The sequence below is a fragment of the Antechinus flavipes genome, chromosome X, assembly GCF_016432865.1.
Source record: "Antechinus flavipes isolate AdamAnt ecotype Samford, QLD, Australia chromosome X, AdamAnt_v2, whole genome shotgun sequence".
Lineage (NCBI taxonomy): Eukaryota > Metazoa > Chordata > Mammalia > Dasyuromorphia > Dasyuridae > Antechinus > Antechinus flavipes.
The window spans coordinates 64,105,796-64,122,814 of NC_067404.1; the positions used below are offsets into that span (position 1 = coordinate 64,105,796).

The 17,019-nt window shown below is 38.2% G+C and overlaps 1 pseudogene; it reads right to left on the bottom strand.

The window, feature by feature from the left end:
• Positions 1–16,370: 16,370 nt before the first annotated feature.
• LOC127542605 (calmodulin-like) lies at positions 16,371–16,811 on the bottom strand (annotated as a pseudogene).
• Positions 16,812–17,019: the final 208 nt, after the last annotated feature.

Here is a 17,019-nt window from a genome sequence, read left to right on the forward strand (position 1 = left end):
GAATAATCTTTAATGCAAACATACTTCAAGGTCAGTATTAAAGCTAAGATAGAATGTTCCCTTTGAAAAAGGGCATAAATATTGTTCCAGCTCTAACATATTTTGTTGAGTAAAATTCTGATTTTCTGAGTTCCTGTTACTCTCAATTCTAAAATGCTCAATTTCTTGACAGCAGTCATTAGCCACTAGATCAGAAATGTGTCTTAAAGTACCAAAAACTTATTCATACTTTTCATTGGATATGTCAATGTCTTCAAGGCAGAAATATCTCTAAATACCTTTCCATAGACCTTTCAAAAAGTAAAAATAGAAAGACAATATAAATTATTTTTGTGGGAATGTTACAAACCTTTGCAGAATGTCCTGTGTTTTTTTTTTTCTTTTTCTCTCTTTAGCTATTTAATTGTAATGTCATAGAAACAGAAAGCAGCATACCTAATTCTGCACGGATGAATAAACACATTCAATAAAGAAGATTTAACAGAGCAAATCAAACACTGGATTAAACATTTTCTGCATAACAGACCACAAAATGGGCATTCATTTTACCAATGGATCTTCTGCATTAGAAACAAATAGAAGCACATACCAACATAATTAAACTGTACATTCAGTGTGGCCTGATTGCAAAATTTCCCTACATTTTATTGAGCTCACATCCAGTCAATTAGAATTACCTAACCATATTCAAGAATGTACATAGAAAAGATTAAGTGTAAAATACTATTCATTTGCATTCCATCACTCAATAAATACATTTGTTTTCCTCTCTTTTATTATCACCATGGTTTTAAACTCTTCAATTCCTTTCTATGGCAACAAAAACTAAAAGGAATTCATATTTAATGGTATTTCTCCTCTTAAAGAGGAGCATACAAAAAACAAAGTAGGCTTTTAGTAAGTTTTAAGTAGCAATGACTCTAGTTAGCATTCTTGAAAAATCACAAAGAATTTTCCAGAAATGTTCATGCCGTCATTGTACCCAGAAACAGTTACAAAGTTTGTAAAATTCATCCTTCCTGTTAACTTGTTATGTTGTTTGTGTAGAAGAATTTCTTATGGTTTTGGTAAAAGAAAAAAGATAGGGCAACTTCAGATCTTTGTGGGATTTTATCTAATCCTTGAGCATAATATACCTGCGCAATTTCATTCAACAAGTACAGTGCTCAATGCTGAGAATACAGAGGTAATAGTAACACTTTTCCTGGGGCAGGAACATAGGAGTATCGATTTAAAGCTAGAGTTGACTTTATAGGTCATTAGGTCTAACGCCACCATTTTACACAGAAAGTGGAGCCCAGAAAACTGCTCAGATAACATAAGAATGCAAGAGTAGGTGTAAAGGACTGAAACTCTTAAAAGGTGTGATTGAATCAGACAGCCGAGCACTTAAGGCTAATAACCTATTGGACAATGATTCTATTAGCATATGTTTGGAAAAATAGTCCTTCTCACGGTTCCGGCTGGCTCTGATGTTTGGTGTATACAGATGTAGAAAGGATTAGAAGGTGGAGTGAGACAAGCCAGACTCACTTTTCAGCAGGACAAGGAGGAGAAAGGTTGGTGGTGAGCCTGTGGCAGTTTGTCTTTCTCCTTTACTTCTCCCCCTAAAGACAAGGACTTTTACTTATCCTGCCTCTGGCCGATTCTGAAGCCTCCAGGGAACTCCCAGACTTTACAAGTAGGGCTTGGGCATAGGACCTCTGTGTCACCTTCGCACAAAATATCCCGAGCCTTCCAAGGCTCGGGATATTTTGTGCAAAGGTGACTAATGCGAAGTAACTTTAGAAAACTAACAGAGGTTCAAATGAGGGTGCCATAAATGCCAAGCTGAGGATTTTCTATTTCATCATAAGGACAAGAGGGATCTACTAACATTTTGGGGCAGAGGAAAGAAAGGGACAGATCTGCCGCTAAAGAAACTGATTTTGGCAGCTATGTGGAAGATGAATTAGAGACATGAGACACTAGAAGAGAGAACAGTTACACTGTTGTAATAGTCCAGGTGAAAAATGATGAAAGCTAGGGTGGTGATAATGTGAGTAAAAAGGAGATTGTTGTATGAGAAGTTGTAGAGGTAGAGTCAACAAGATTTAGTAACTGGACTTTTTTCAAGCAAAAGTTGATCATTTGTTGAGTTCATATTCAAGTAGGGGTTGGAATTAGAGACTTCTAGGGTCCTTTCCAATTTAGAGATCCTGTGATCTCATATTTATAGGCTGTGGGGAAGGAGTCAATTATGGTGAACTGAGAGAGACAGACAAACCGAAGGAGATAAAATGAGAGAGAAAAAGAGAGACAGAGAGATACTTGCTGGTTGGGGCAAAATTCTGCAGGAGGCAGGAAGAGTTGGGATCAAAGGCATGAGTAGAAGGCTTGACTTTGGCAGGAAAGGCTTCTTTTCTCAGAGATAAAACCCAAATAAAGAGAAAGTGGAATTCTAATGTGTATAGTAGAGGAAATCTTTGATCACTAGAAATTAAATAATTTGTATGGAAAAAAAATAATCAGGAAATCACAGACTTAAAGTAGTCCCTAAGAAGAGAAATGAATGGTATAATGGGAAAATCAGTGATCTGGATGTTAAGAGAAATAGGTTGCAATACTAGTTCTGCCATTAGTTTTCTAACCTTGGGAATATTATTTTGCTTCCTGGAACCTCCATTTTCTCATCAGTAAAATGAGGGGGTTGTGAGACTCCAGTGAAGTTCCTCTCATCTCTCTTATTAGAAACAAGCCATGAGTTCCATTTCTTTAGCTGGTATCACATCCAAACCATTCTGTATAATTATAATGTCATTCTACTGTTGAAGGTGAACTCTTTGAGTTGGTCAGTCTAATTGACAATTCTTGACCAATGACTAGTACTAGGTCAGACCCAGTCAGGTGAGTAAGATGATCCTTCTTATCTTAATCACCCACACAGAAGTGAAATACTGTACTCCCAATAACAGTTCTCTCTTAAGTGTCCCCAGGGCACTTAGGTGTCCCAGTGGATAGAGCACTAGGCTTGGCATCAGGAAGACTCGGCTTCTAAGTTCAAATCAAGCATCAGACACTTATTAACTCTGTGACCCTGGGCAAGTCACTTCAACCTGTCTGCCTCAGTTTGCTCATCTGTAAAATGAGCTGGAGAAGGAAATGGCAAACGGCTTCAGTATCTTTGTCGAGAAGATCCCAAACGGTGTCACAAAGAGTCAGACACAACTGAAATGACTGAACAACAACAACTTAAGTGTCCTTGGTTTCACTTGTGTTCAGTGATAATCTATAGCTGGCCAGTCTTGGTAGTAGTGCCTTTGGCCTCCTGATATATATACATTTCCCAGACTCATGTAGCCATGCATGGCCACATGGCACAAATGTCTCTGATGGATGCAATTGTGGGTAAGATTGTCAGTGCCATAATAAAGAAGAACCAGAACCAGAGCTGTAGCTTTCTCTGCTACTCACACAGCATGTCAAAGCTGCTAAGCATCTTTCCTTTTTTTATGTCTTCTGATGAGCAAGTATGACGGTTTTTCTGTTTCATATCTTTACTTCACAGACTTTTGGCATCAGAAGGAGAAACTTGTTCACAGTTGGTTCCTTGGGTTTTTAAGAATAATAATAACTTACATTTGTATAAGGCTTTCAGGATCACAAAGTTCGATGCAAAATGAAATGAGTGGAACCAGAACAGTGTACACAGTAATAGTTAAATTGTAAGATGATCAACTGTGAATGACTTAGTTATTCTTAGTTATTCTTAGCATTCCAATGATCCAAAACAACTCTGAATGACTTAGGCTGAAAAAATGCTATGAATCCCCAGAAAATAAATTGATGGTGTCTGAGCACTTTTTACTTTCTTTATTTTTCTTGTTGATTTTTCTTGGTCTATGTTTTCTTTTATAACATGATAGAAATATGTTTTGCATGACTACACATATATAATCTAGATAAATTTGCTTGCCTTTTCAATGGAGAGGAAGGGAGGGAAAAAATTTGGAATTCAAAAAATTTTAAATGAATATTTTAAAATATTTAATGTAACATTAAAATGTAACAATGAATTTTTAAATGTTACATGTAATATGTAATTAGGAAAGTTAAAATATTAAATACTCAAAAAAAAAGGACACAAGGAATCTGGGCTTGATTCCTAACTTTACTATTTACTATATATGAATATCTGAATAAAATAAGCATTTTTAAACACTAGAGATATATAAAAATAAAAAACAAGACAGTCCCTATCCTCAAGGAACTTAGAATTTGAACTTATATTCTTCTCCTTCTCCCCCCCACCCCGCCACTATGTTAACCACATTTCAAAAAAAAAATTATTCACCACAAAAAAGACAACCAAGAAGAAAAAAGTAAGAAGAGTATATACTTCATTCTGAAATCAGAGATGATCAGTTCTCTCTCTGGAGGTTGATAGCATTTTTTATCATGAGTCCTTTGGAATTGTCTTGGATCACTGTCTTGATTGGGGTATCTGAATCTTTCACAGGTGATTATTCTTACAATATTGCTCTGATGGTATAAAAAATTCTTCTGGTTCTGCTCAGTTCACTTTGCGTCAGTTCATGTAAGTCTTCTTAGGTTTTTCTGAAAGCTTCCTGTTCATCATTTCTTTTTTTTTTTCAGTAGCATTTTATTTTTCCAAATATATGTAAATAAAGATAGTTTTCAACATTCATTTTTTTTCTTTTATTTTATTTAATAATAACTTTGTATTGACAGAATCCATGCCAGGGTAATTTTTTACAACATTATCCCTTGCACTCGCTTATGTTTCGTTTCTTCCCCTCCCTCCCTCCACCCCCCCCCAAGATGGCAAGCAGTCCTATATATGTTAAATATTCAACATTCATTTTTATAAAACTTTGTGTCCCCAAATTTTCTGCCTCTCTTTCTTATTTCCCATTTCTCCAAGCCAGCAAACAATCTGATATAGATTAAATTTGTGCAATCTTTTAAACATATTTCCATTTTTATCTTGTTATACAAGTCAGATCAAAAGGGAAAAAATCATGAGAAAGGAAAAAAACACAAGCAAGCAAACAAACAACAACAAAGGGGAAAATACTGTGCTTTGATCCACATTCTGTCTTCATGTTCTCTCTGGATAGGGACAACACTTTCCATCATTACTCTATTAGAATTGCCTTGAATCATTGCATTGTTGAAGAGAGTCACGTCTTTCAGAATTGATCTTCTTATAATCTTCTTGTTGCTGTTTACAATGATCTCCTGGTTCTGCTCATTTCACTCAGCATCAGTTCATGTAAGTCTCTCCAAGCTTTCTGAAATCATCCTGCTGATCTTTTCTTACAGAACAATAATATTTAATTACATTCATATCTCATAACTTATTCAGCCATTGCCCAGCTAGCTGATAGACAGCCACTCAATTTTTAGTTCCTTGCCACTACAAAAAGCTGTACATCATTTCTTAAAGCACAATGATATTCCATCATAGTCACATACTAGAACTTGTTTGTTCATGCTCCAGTTCATGGGCATTCCCTCTATTAAGGGATTTACATTCTAATAGGAGACTACAATACATACATACATACATACATACATATATATCTCACTAGCCACCTTGAAACTTTTTGCTTGAGGAACATGACACAGAACAGAAACAAATGCTTCACCCCCCTTTCTCCAAGCTAGACTAAAAGAGAGAACAAGTCCTTCCTCTTTCATTATTCTGGTTCATGGAATCTGTACTGTGAGTGAACTGGGATTTGGTACAGGGAAGAAATAATGAGAGACAGCAAGTGTAACACTGAGTGACCAGCTCAGTCTGGCCAGTTTTAAAGACTTAGCCTATTCTGTTACCTGGTCTGTCCAAAGAGGCCTTGCCCACCAGTGTGCCAGGAAACACAAAGGCTTCTCTATTAGGCAATATAGATGTACTCCAAAGGTCCCTAAAAGTACCTCTGTGTTAAGGCATGACCCCAAAAGCCTGGCTTTCTCATCCATAGTAGTAGTGGTCAAAGAAGTGTGTTTTGGTCAGGGGAAGTCATAGAGATGGTGAGTAGAGTCATTAGTGATGCTGATTTGATTGTTGTTCCCTGGTGAGACATTGGGGGAGTAGGGGAGGAGAAGTGTATTCAAATATAAGTGAGAGAGTTGTGTGGTGATTCTAGGTGAGATTAGATATGGTGAATTGCCACCTATCAGAAGCCCAGAGCCCCATAGCAGGAGTTGGAGCCCCAAGAGCATGACTTCTGTGACTTTAAGCCAGTCATTTAACTAAGCTGGGCCTTTTTCCCTTTCTATAAAATGAGAGAGGTGAAGTAGGAGATTTCTAAAGATCCTTCTAGATTCAAAATTTTAATTCTCATATTTCCTTTACCTATTTATCCATCTAGAGTCCCAGGAGTCCTCAAACTACGGCTTGCAGGCCCGATGTCGCAGCTGAGCACTTTTATCCCCCTCACCCAGGGCTATGAAGTTTCTTTATTTAAAGGTCCACAAAACAAAGTTTTTATTCTTACTATAGTTCGGCCCTGCAACAGTCTGAGGACAGTGAACTGGCCCCCTATTTAAAAAGTTTGAGGACCCCTGAATTCTAGACCATCTCTCACATCTCTATCTACCTACATATCTACCTATTCCCCTATCCATCCATCCATCATCTATCTCGATCATCCCTGTCTACCTATCTGTCTATATTTCCATCCATCTGCCTATCATCTGTCATCTATCTATCCATCTAGATACCTATCTATCATTCTATCTGTTTATCTCCCTATTTATCCATTTATCTATCATCTGTAGATCATGTGTACACAATCACACATGAGGGGCAACATGGTATAGTGGATAGAGGGTTGGCCTTTGAGTTGGGAAGTCTTGGATTCAATTCCTCCACTCTGATCTATCCCAGCTTTGTGACTTTGGGCAAGTCAAGTAACCTCTCAGAGCTCTAGGCAACTGCCTACAAGTATAAATTTGAGATTAAGTGGAGGGAGGTCTCATCTCTCCTAAAACTAGAGGTCTGGATATAAAATATAGATGTATATTTAAATATTTTATATATGAAAATATATAAAATATAAATACTACATATATATGTACAAATATATTGTGTGTTTATAGTATGGGTATAGCATGGGTATAGAGGGGTGGATTGTGGGAAGGGGGAGTGTATATGCAGGACACAAAGCACAATTGTTCATCTGGATAGTATTATTACCCTTCTCCCCCCTCAATTGGACACTGACAGGGAAATTCTATCCCTTCACTGCCCATTCCTTCACCATCAGAAAATTCTCCAGTCTTGGATTTTATTTTGTATAATTGAATTATTCGTTTATTCCATTGCTAGCTTATAAAATGCCACCCAATAAAATGAGTGGGATTGACACTAAGAAAGCATGTTCTGATGATGAAATTTCACATCCCTGTTTCTGAAAGGGGAAAAAGGACTAGGATCAGGATCAAAAGCCTCTGTCATTTACTAGTTGTGTAACCCTGGGTAAGTAACCACCTCTCTGGGCCTTGGTTTTCTCATCTGTATAACAGGGATGATGATTTTTCATGCTCTCTCCTTCAAAGAGTTCTGATGAGCATGCTTGAAATAGTCCTTGTCAGAGATGTGTTGGTAAATGTATGTGATACACTTTAAAGTTGAATTTGTGTTATTAACATTTCCCCCTAGCTTCCTTAAGCTTAGACAATGAACAAAGCAATAACTCAATCCCTGATGTGTAACATTTGCCAGTTTCTGAGGTTCACACCAAAAAGGTAATAATCAAGAGGCTCTGGCCAATCAGTCAGAGCTGGCTCCAGCGTATCACTGATGTTTGTGTAAGTGAATCTATAATCTGTATTGTGGGCCTAAGTGAAAGCTGCTTAGTGGCATAAAGAGTTGATGCAGTAAGAGGCCAGTCTGTGCATTAATTCCTTTTTGATTTGTTTATATGTTTCAAGTTGACCCAGAATAAGTTCTCCCCAGGTCTAGCTGGATCAGAAGCAGATGCAGTTATCCTTGGGTGACATGATCTTAGGGAAGGCAATATCTTGGTTGTTCCCTGCTGGAAATCATGCCCTCCACAGCACATTTGGTGCACGTACATGGATGCTTGACTCTCTATATTTATGTCCATCTGTTTCTCTGATATTAATCGTGCTAACAACCTGGTTGGACCTTTGCCATAAATGTCAAGTTGCGGTGGCTTGAGGGAGATGATCTGTATAAAGCAGGACTAGCATCACTGGAGGCCTGAAATGTTTAAACTACACAAAATAGGAGGAAACAGAAGCCCTTCTTGATTGAATGGCATTGAATGAAAATGTAGAACTATGGCAAACATCAGAACAAGATGTTAGCAGGTATTAAGTAGAATATAACAAAATAGGACCTACTGATACTTGAGTCGAAGATGCCAAGTTGTTCTTCGCATACAGAGAATCACTTGTGTGCGCTCCTCTCAGGCTGTCTGGCTACATTAGACTTATGAATAAAGGAATAGTTTCATGGCCACTGAACCATAAGTAACATGGGGAAATTGTGTCATCACAATCAGATAAATTAAAATTGTGGGAAGATGAGAGATGGGACAGATATATAATGATCCAAGTTGCTGCTTTCCCATAATTTAAAAGACAAAGCAAAACAAAACCAATAACTTCAACTCAGGGATATTATCAAAATTCCTATTTCCTTTCTTTTTCTCTTCTTCTATAACAGTCCTGTATTGATCACATATATAATTTCTATTTTGAGACTTTTTCCTAATTTAAGAAATAATCATATAGTCCCTGCCTTAATGATTTTCTTTTAAAGATTTAGCCATCATCAAAATAAGCAAGTAAATAAATATTTAGCCGTCGATCTGCTAAGTATTGTTCATGTTAAAAACTTTAAGCTTTTTCTGGGCTTTTATTATTTTCAGTTATCCTTTTGTTTTGTGAGCTCATTTTGATACTGAGCTCTTTTATATCTCTCATTTCAGCTTTACTTAGCTTTTACAGCATATATCTCTCTCTTTGAACTGGCTTTTCTATGATTCTTACCCTAGCTCACCCTGCCCTCTGACCTTCTCTCGTTCCTACTCCTGTACTTTTCTGGGGGAAAACTGAGAAACTTTTCTGAGTGGGGCCACTACAAATTCACATTATTGAGCTGCAATGGAGTTTTCACTATTCTATCCTCTGAAAAGACAAGGGCTCTCAGTAATGATCTGCCCTTCACTTCTCCCTTTTGAAACTTCTTCAGGACCACATTAAGGAAAAACATTTGCAGGTTTCCTGCTTCAGGGCCCCACAAGAACCACAACCAAAGGAAGAAAAGGGAAGAATCTACAATTTTCTATAGAAAATTGCAGTTGCTATGACATGGTTTTAGTATGGTGTGGTATAGTGGAAAGAGGACTGAATTTAGAGGAAGAAGATCTGGGTTCAGATTTCAGCCGTGTAAATTACTACATATGTGACCTTGGACAAATGACCTATGCTAGACCTATATCCTCATCTATAAAATGAGGAAGTTGGAGTTGATGGCCTGTACCATTCTTTGCTACTCTGACTATTATCCTGCCATCCTGTGATTTGATCATGAAAACGTGCTTTGTGCCTGGATTTTTGACACTTTTCTTAATAGTTCAGACAGCCACAGTTTGTAAATCAAGATTATTCTGTCCCATGCACAGAAAACAGTGGAGGAGCTGATTCTCCGTATCCACATCATATATCCACAATGATATGTGATTATTTACCAGAAAACTGACGTGGAGAGTAGTCTGTGTTGGGAAGAAGAGAAAATTAGCTGTCCTGCTCTTGTTCCTGAACTTATGTCAAGTTCCAATCCAACAAATCTGGTGGGTCTATTTGTATTATGAATATGATGTTTTCAGATTTATTTCACCACGCACCCCTTTGCATACCATATATACCAGCCAAACTGGTCTGCTTATTGTTTCTCTTTAACTGATGATTGTGGTCTCAACAGTGGCTGTTCCAAACCTTCTCTGTTCTCAAGTTCCTGATGTCCTGTATTTTTCACTCCTGCCAAATGATCTCACTTCTTATTTTATTGAAAAAATTAAGGCCATTCATTGTGAGCTCCCTCATCTCTATTCCACATCTCTAGACCTCTCTACACCTTCATTTGTCCTTTCCTATTTTGTCTCTGTCTTGGAGGATGAGGGGCCCCTTTCTCTTCTCATTAAGGCTAGCCCTGCCTCTGGTTTCTCACCTCCTCATCCTTCTACAATCTGGCTTTCTTCCCCCTATCTCCCATTCTATTGAAATTATCCTCTAAAAAGTTATGATGATCTCATTATGGTCTTAATCCAGTTTGGCGCTGTCAAATCCCTCATCCTCTGGACAGTATCTCTTCCCTTGGTTTCTGTCACGCTACCCATTCCTGTTTCTTTTCCTGGCTTTCTAACCATCTCTTCTCATCTGAACTATTATTCGTCTTTGACCCCTTAAATATGGCTTTAAGCACTAGGCTGTCCTGGAAAACTTTTTCTTGGCGATCTCATCAGTTCCCATGGATTCAATGATCATGTCTGCAGATGGCTCCAATTTTTCTAAATTGCTATATAGCCATCATTAACTTCTCACCTGAATTCTAGTTTTTCATCTTCCCTGCTTTCTGGACATCACCCAGTTATCCCATTCTTAACGTGTCCCAAAATGAATTTCTATTCTTCTTTGCTGAAAACTAGTCTGCCTCTCCACCACTCTGTTTTGGAGAACGGCACCCTCATTCTCCCAGTTACCCAGGTTCTTTGATATCTCTCTCTGCTCTCCCTCATTTCTGTTCAGTTGACAATTCCTCATGAGCCTCCTAGTTGGTTTTCCCTCTTTTGGTTTCTTCCTTCTCTACTCTATCCTCCATACAACTGATTATCACATTTCCCACGGTCCTAGCCAAACCTTCAAGGACTCCCTAGTTTCCTCTAGGAAAAAAATACAAACTCCCTGTTGTGACATTTAGGACCCTCTACAACCCATGGGCATTCTTTCATATTACTTCCCTACGTGCACTTTCCATTCCAGCCAAGATGCACAAATTAAACACACCATTTTCTGATTCCTTGCATTAGGAAATGCCCTGAAATGCCCTGCTCTTCATCTCTACGTTCCAGATTCCTTCTCTCCCCTCAAAGCTGTCTCCTTGAGCCTTCCCTTATCCCTCTAGCTATTAGGGTTTTGTCTTTCCTACAATGTCCACAGAGTACATTGCTTGAGTTGCCCTTTGCTCCCTTCATTCTTCTTTTTTTTTGAAAGTAATATGTGGAATTTATAATGTACTTGAAACAAAACAATGAAATGGAGGTTCATGGCTTCATATACAATACTCGTTTTGTGCTCCCTTCATTCTTACTTTTTATTATATTTACTTGGCTTTTCCCCAGTATGAAATACTGTGTGAGCTCCTTGAGGAGAGATGGTTCGGTTTTTATCTCTGTATCACTAAGCTTCTAAGCATAGTAGTATGCACCTAGTTGATGCTCAATAAATATTTGTTGAATTTGACGGCTCTTTCTTTGTTTCCTACCAACACCCACAAAATATGCGTATATTACTATTCTCTGCCATTTTTCTACCACCAACAAAGTAGAATTTTAATGCCATTTGTTTCTGAGATGGCGAGTAAAACACATAGGCAAGAAATTGCCAGAGACTCCAACTGGAGGAAGGACAAGTGAAGTTGAGCAATAAATCCAGATTAGTCAATGGGATGTGTGTGTTTAAAGGGTATTTAAGTATTAGTTTACTACCTTATTTCATTTGCATTACTAGTAGAAGCAGCTGTTATTGGGTAATTGCAGGCTTTCAGACTAATATCCTCAGGGTTTAGGAAAAAGCAGAGGCTTTTTAAAAGACATCTGGAGACTGTAGTTCATTCAAGAAGCTACATCTCCACCCTTTCCTTGAATATTATGTAAATGAGAAAGTAATGGAGCATTTTTCATGGCAACTGAAAAAGGGAATAAGCCTAAATGTAGATTTTCCTCTTACCTCCGGATCTGAAAGAAGAAAAATGTCTTTTCTGGCCATTTTTACTAATTGTTATACAACGATTAAATGTATATGAGGATGCATGTTGATAAGAAATCTTCGACGTAGATCAAAATGTAATTGTTTAGCCTATTGTGGATATTACAGTTCTGCCACACAGTTACATTGATTTAAGTGTGGGTGAAAAAAATTGGAGATTTAAAATGTGTACAGTTAGCTCAGATCTTATATTTTATAATAACATGAAAGGATTTTAAAGTTTTATTAGAGAAAGCAAAAGATTACTTAGTGTAGAAACTGAGTTATGGGAGTAAGTAGCTAAAGATTCTCTGTCTCTTCCTCTCCTTCCTATCTTCTCTCTTCTCTGTCTCTATCTTTACCTCTTCTCTTCTGTTTCTGTCTCTGTCTCTGTCTCCCTCTCTCTCCCCTCTCTCTATCTCTCTCATAGGACAAGGGAGCCAAGAGATTTGAGGGATGAGGAAAGTGCAGAGTTGAAATGGCTGACTATCTGGCTGAGAGGGTGGAAAGTCAAACTGGAACAGGGGTGAAAGTCTCAGAAGAAAAGGGTATAGGTCTCGATGAAGACAAATAAATTGGTTCAGAAGGGGTGAGTCCTAGGAGAGATAAAATGATGAGGTCATATTCAGATAAGAAACTGTCAAGGTTTTTCATTGGAGAAGTGGAACAGTTGTGGATAGATAATTGTGAGACCTGATCATCCCTATGTAGAGTAAAGGAGGAGCTCTGGGGATTGGAGCAGACTGAGGGACAACCAGGGGGCCTTTATGTAGATGTTAAAGGCTAGTAGGAAGGCAGGAATTGAATGCTGAATTCCTTGAGATAGGAAGGAGATGGGTGGGTGGATTTAGGGGCACTGGCTCCGTAAGCTACAGTGATTTGGATTGGGTGGAAAAGTTATCAAATAGACTTTGAAAGAGGAAAGTTTGCTGAGGGAAAGAGGGCAGAGTCGAATATGGAAATAATAATTGTAAGGAGCAAGAACTATTCAGATGACTCCTTCTCCACGATTGTGCCAGAGCTCAAGCTAGACAGCTTCTAAAAGCAGGGAAACCCAGATCTTTTGGGATGGTGTTCCTCAAACTGTGAAGAAATCCAGATATGTCTTTTGACGTTAACAGTACAGCTCTGGGGTATCTGGTGACCTCAGATTGTTTCTCTATGTCTGTGCTTGTGTTTCCCTGTTTTGCCTATGGCTCTGGAGGAAAGTCTTGTGTATGAGACTGTACTTTAAGTTGCTTGATGTCTTGGCCACAGAGCTCATCATAAGTCCGGGTAGCTGAATTTGTGTCTCAATTTAAGTTCTTCAATAGATACCCATGTACTTGACAATACTCTGGAGCCTGCTCTCTTTTCTTGAGGTTTATTTATTTATTGTTTAAAATATATTTAAACGGTACCAATCGCTTCCCAGATGCAAAAAAAAATTACGATATTTCAAATAAAATTCAAATTCAAATCAAAAAGAACCAAAAGTACAACGGAGACAAATTAAACACAGAGGAGAGCAGGGATTGGGCTCAGAGCCAGGGAAGAATCCACAGTCTTTTTCGGGGGACTGGTGTGTATATGTATATCTGTGTCTGTATGTATGTGTGTGTGTGTGTGTTATATATATATATATATATATATATATTATATATATATATATATATACACATACACACGTATGTATATATGTGTCTATGACAGCAGACAGCAAAGCAACTACCTCAGAAGCCCCAAGTCCTCCAGTTCCCTCCTACTTCCATTTCCCCCTCTCCCCAAAATGGAGCCCAGGTCCCAGTTAGAGGAGGGAAAGGCTAAAGGGAACTGAGGATGGACAAGGTGCTTGGCATAAAAGGCCAAAGCCAGAAAGCACTGTGAAATGCACTCTCCCTCCACCCAGGGGACCCCTAGTAAACTACTTTCTCCATGTTGCTATAGGTAGGGGTGGGGTGCTCTGTGGGGCCTAGGAACAGCTCTGCAGGCATTATGGTCAAGCATGAAGAATGCAGGGCCCATTCCCTGGCTTTGTGGCTGCTTTAGTAGCTAAGCCCAGATCAGGGTGCTGACGGGTACACCCCTGGGGGCCTCTCCGCAGTAGTCTTACTGACAATAAAAGAGATCATAGACATAGAAGATCACTACTTGGCTTTCACCTACTGTGGTCACTGCGCTCTCATCTAATAGTCTCCAGCCCATGTCACTCTACTAGCTATTCTTGTCACTAGGTAGATGGGCATAAGTGGCGTAGCTCAATAGTGGATGATGACTACATATGGATCATAAGATGGAAGATGCCGATGGAAGATGGATGAGATGAAGAATTATAGAAAGTTGTATAGAAAGAAATGCATATATGTTCCACTGAAACATCATATCTACATATAGATGTATGGATAGATCTACACATATATGTGCATATACATATATATATGTATATATATATATATATATTATATATATGCATTTATACTTCTGTATATATGCATTAACTTATCCACACACATCTATATATGAATGAACATCATGAAACACATTAATGTAATTGTTAAAGGCAATGCCAGATTGATGACATGGGCATTTTTTGATTTCTCAGTAGAAACAACATTGGTATATATGGAGGGTAGCCGGAGGAGCAGTCCCTTGGCGAGAGGGCTTACTGAGCCTTTCTCAAGACTACTCATCTACTTTTGATGTCCAGGAAGCTCTAGCATGCACAGAAGCCAGTAAAACCATTGACAGATGAGCTATACTAGGGGAATGGTACTCAACAGGCCTAAAACCTGTCAATGAGTTGGGTGTCTACCCCAAGCATATGAAGACTTCCCATGGCAGAATGAGTAGATAAAAACAATTTGTTCCACAGGCCATGAATGCGGCTGAAGCAGGTTTTATGGAGTTCTTAGAAGTTGGTCTGACATCTAAGACATGAAGGTCATCCCCTACACCCCAGGCCATTGCCAGTTGTTCTGACATACACTCTCTCTCTCTCTCTCTCTCTCTCTCTCTCTCTCTCTCTCTCTCTTTCTCTCATAATAATCACTTTTTATTTTTCAAAATAGATGCAAAGATACTTTTCAACATTCCCCCTTGCAAAACCTTGTGTTCCAAATTTTTTTTCCTTCCCTCCTCAGTTCCTCACTCCCCTAGACATCAAGCAAACCAATATAGATTAAATATGTACAATTCTTCTAAACATATTTCCACATTTATTATGCTGCACAAAAAATCAGTTCAAAAAGGAAAAAATGAGAGAAAAAAACAAGCAAGCAAAGAACAACAAAAAAGGTGAAAATACTATGTTGTGAAATACACGCAATCTCCACAATGCTCTCTCTGTATACAGATAAGCTCTCTTCATCATGACTATTAGAAGTGGCATGAATCACCTCAATATTGAGAAGAGCCACATCCATCAGAATTGATTATCACATAATCTTGTTGTTGCTATGTACAATATTCTCTTGGTTCTGTAAGTTCTGTAAGTCTGTAAGTCTCCTAGGCCTCTCTGAAATCATCCTGCTGATCCTTTCTTAGAGAATAATAATATTCCATCACATTCATGTACCATAACTTTTTCTCCAGCTGTTGGGCATCCACTCAGTTTCCAGTTGCTTGCCACTACGAAGAGAGCTGCCCCAAACATTTTGGCACATGTGGGTCCCTTTCTCTTTTTTAAGCTCTCTTTGGGATATAAGCCCAGTAGAGGCACTGCTGGATCAAAGGCTATGCACAGTTTGATAGCTCTTTGGGCATTTGTAATTATTTTTTAAATTGTAAAGCAAATATATAACTTGCAGTGGATTTGAAGGAAAATTGTATCATAAGATGATTTAAGAAAAAATAAGTGGCTAGATAAAGTTCAAAAGGCAAGTAACAATAGAAAAAATGTTTTCTGGTACAGGACTAGCAGTACACAAAATAGTGTATGAGCACCTGGATAATACATCCTTTTTTCTATAGTGCAACTTTAAGTACATAGTCCATAGTCCACACAGAGTTACATCTCCACACTTCAACAACAACATGCTGACAGCTCCAAAAGATAACTACTTCTTTAAAAAAAAAGAGAGAGAGAAAGACATAACCCAGATGTTCCCTCATTTGACCAACTCCACCTAAGTTTAAATGTGCAGAAGAGCTTAGATATGTTCTGAGTAAGCCACATGCAACATATTTTACTTGTTCAATTTTCCAAAATGAAGTTTCAGAGCACAGTTGATAAGGGAAAGAAAAACACAGAGGAATGAAGTTCTTAATTACAGCATATGCATATCCTTTTTGATAGTGGTGGGGGAGGGGAAGAAACTTTTGCAGAAAAATGACAAAGTAAAGGCAAATACACAATTTTGTACAAGAAATTTCACACATTCTTTACAGTGTCTTCACTTTGCTGTCATTTGTACAAACTCTTCATGGTTTACTTGACCATCACTATCAGTATCTGCTTCCCTGATCATTTCATCAACCTCTTTGTTAACTTCACTCCAAGATTTTGTCATCAAACAGTGAAATTCTGCTGCATTAATATAACCATTGCCATACTTGTCAAATACACGGAATACTTCTCTAATTTCTTCTTCACCGTCTATTTCTTTCATTTTTTTTTGCCATCATATTCAGAAATTCCAGAAAGTCAATTGTGCCATTACCATCTGCATCTACTTCATTAATCATATCTTGTAACTCAGCTTCTGTGGGGTTCTGTCCAGGTGACCTCATTATAATTCCAATTTCTTTGTTGTTACAGTATCATCTCTATCCTTGTGAAATAGTGAAAAGGCTTTGAATTCTGCAGTCTGCTCCTCTGTCAGCTCATCAGCCATGCTGTTAGAGTGGCTAAAGCCCAAGTTCCTATCAAACAACCTCTGAACTTGGTGGCTTCACTCAGATTCCTAATACTAGCTTTTAGAACCAGATCTCTCAGATCATCTCTCCCAACTTCCTTATTTCATAGATGAGGTCCCCAAGGCCTAAGTGGTTAAATGATGTAAGTGTTCAAGATCCCAGAAGTACTATGGAACAAAGTTGGAA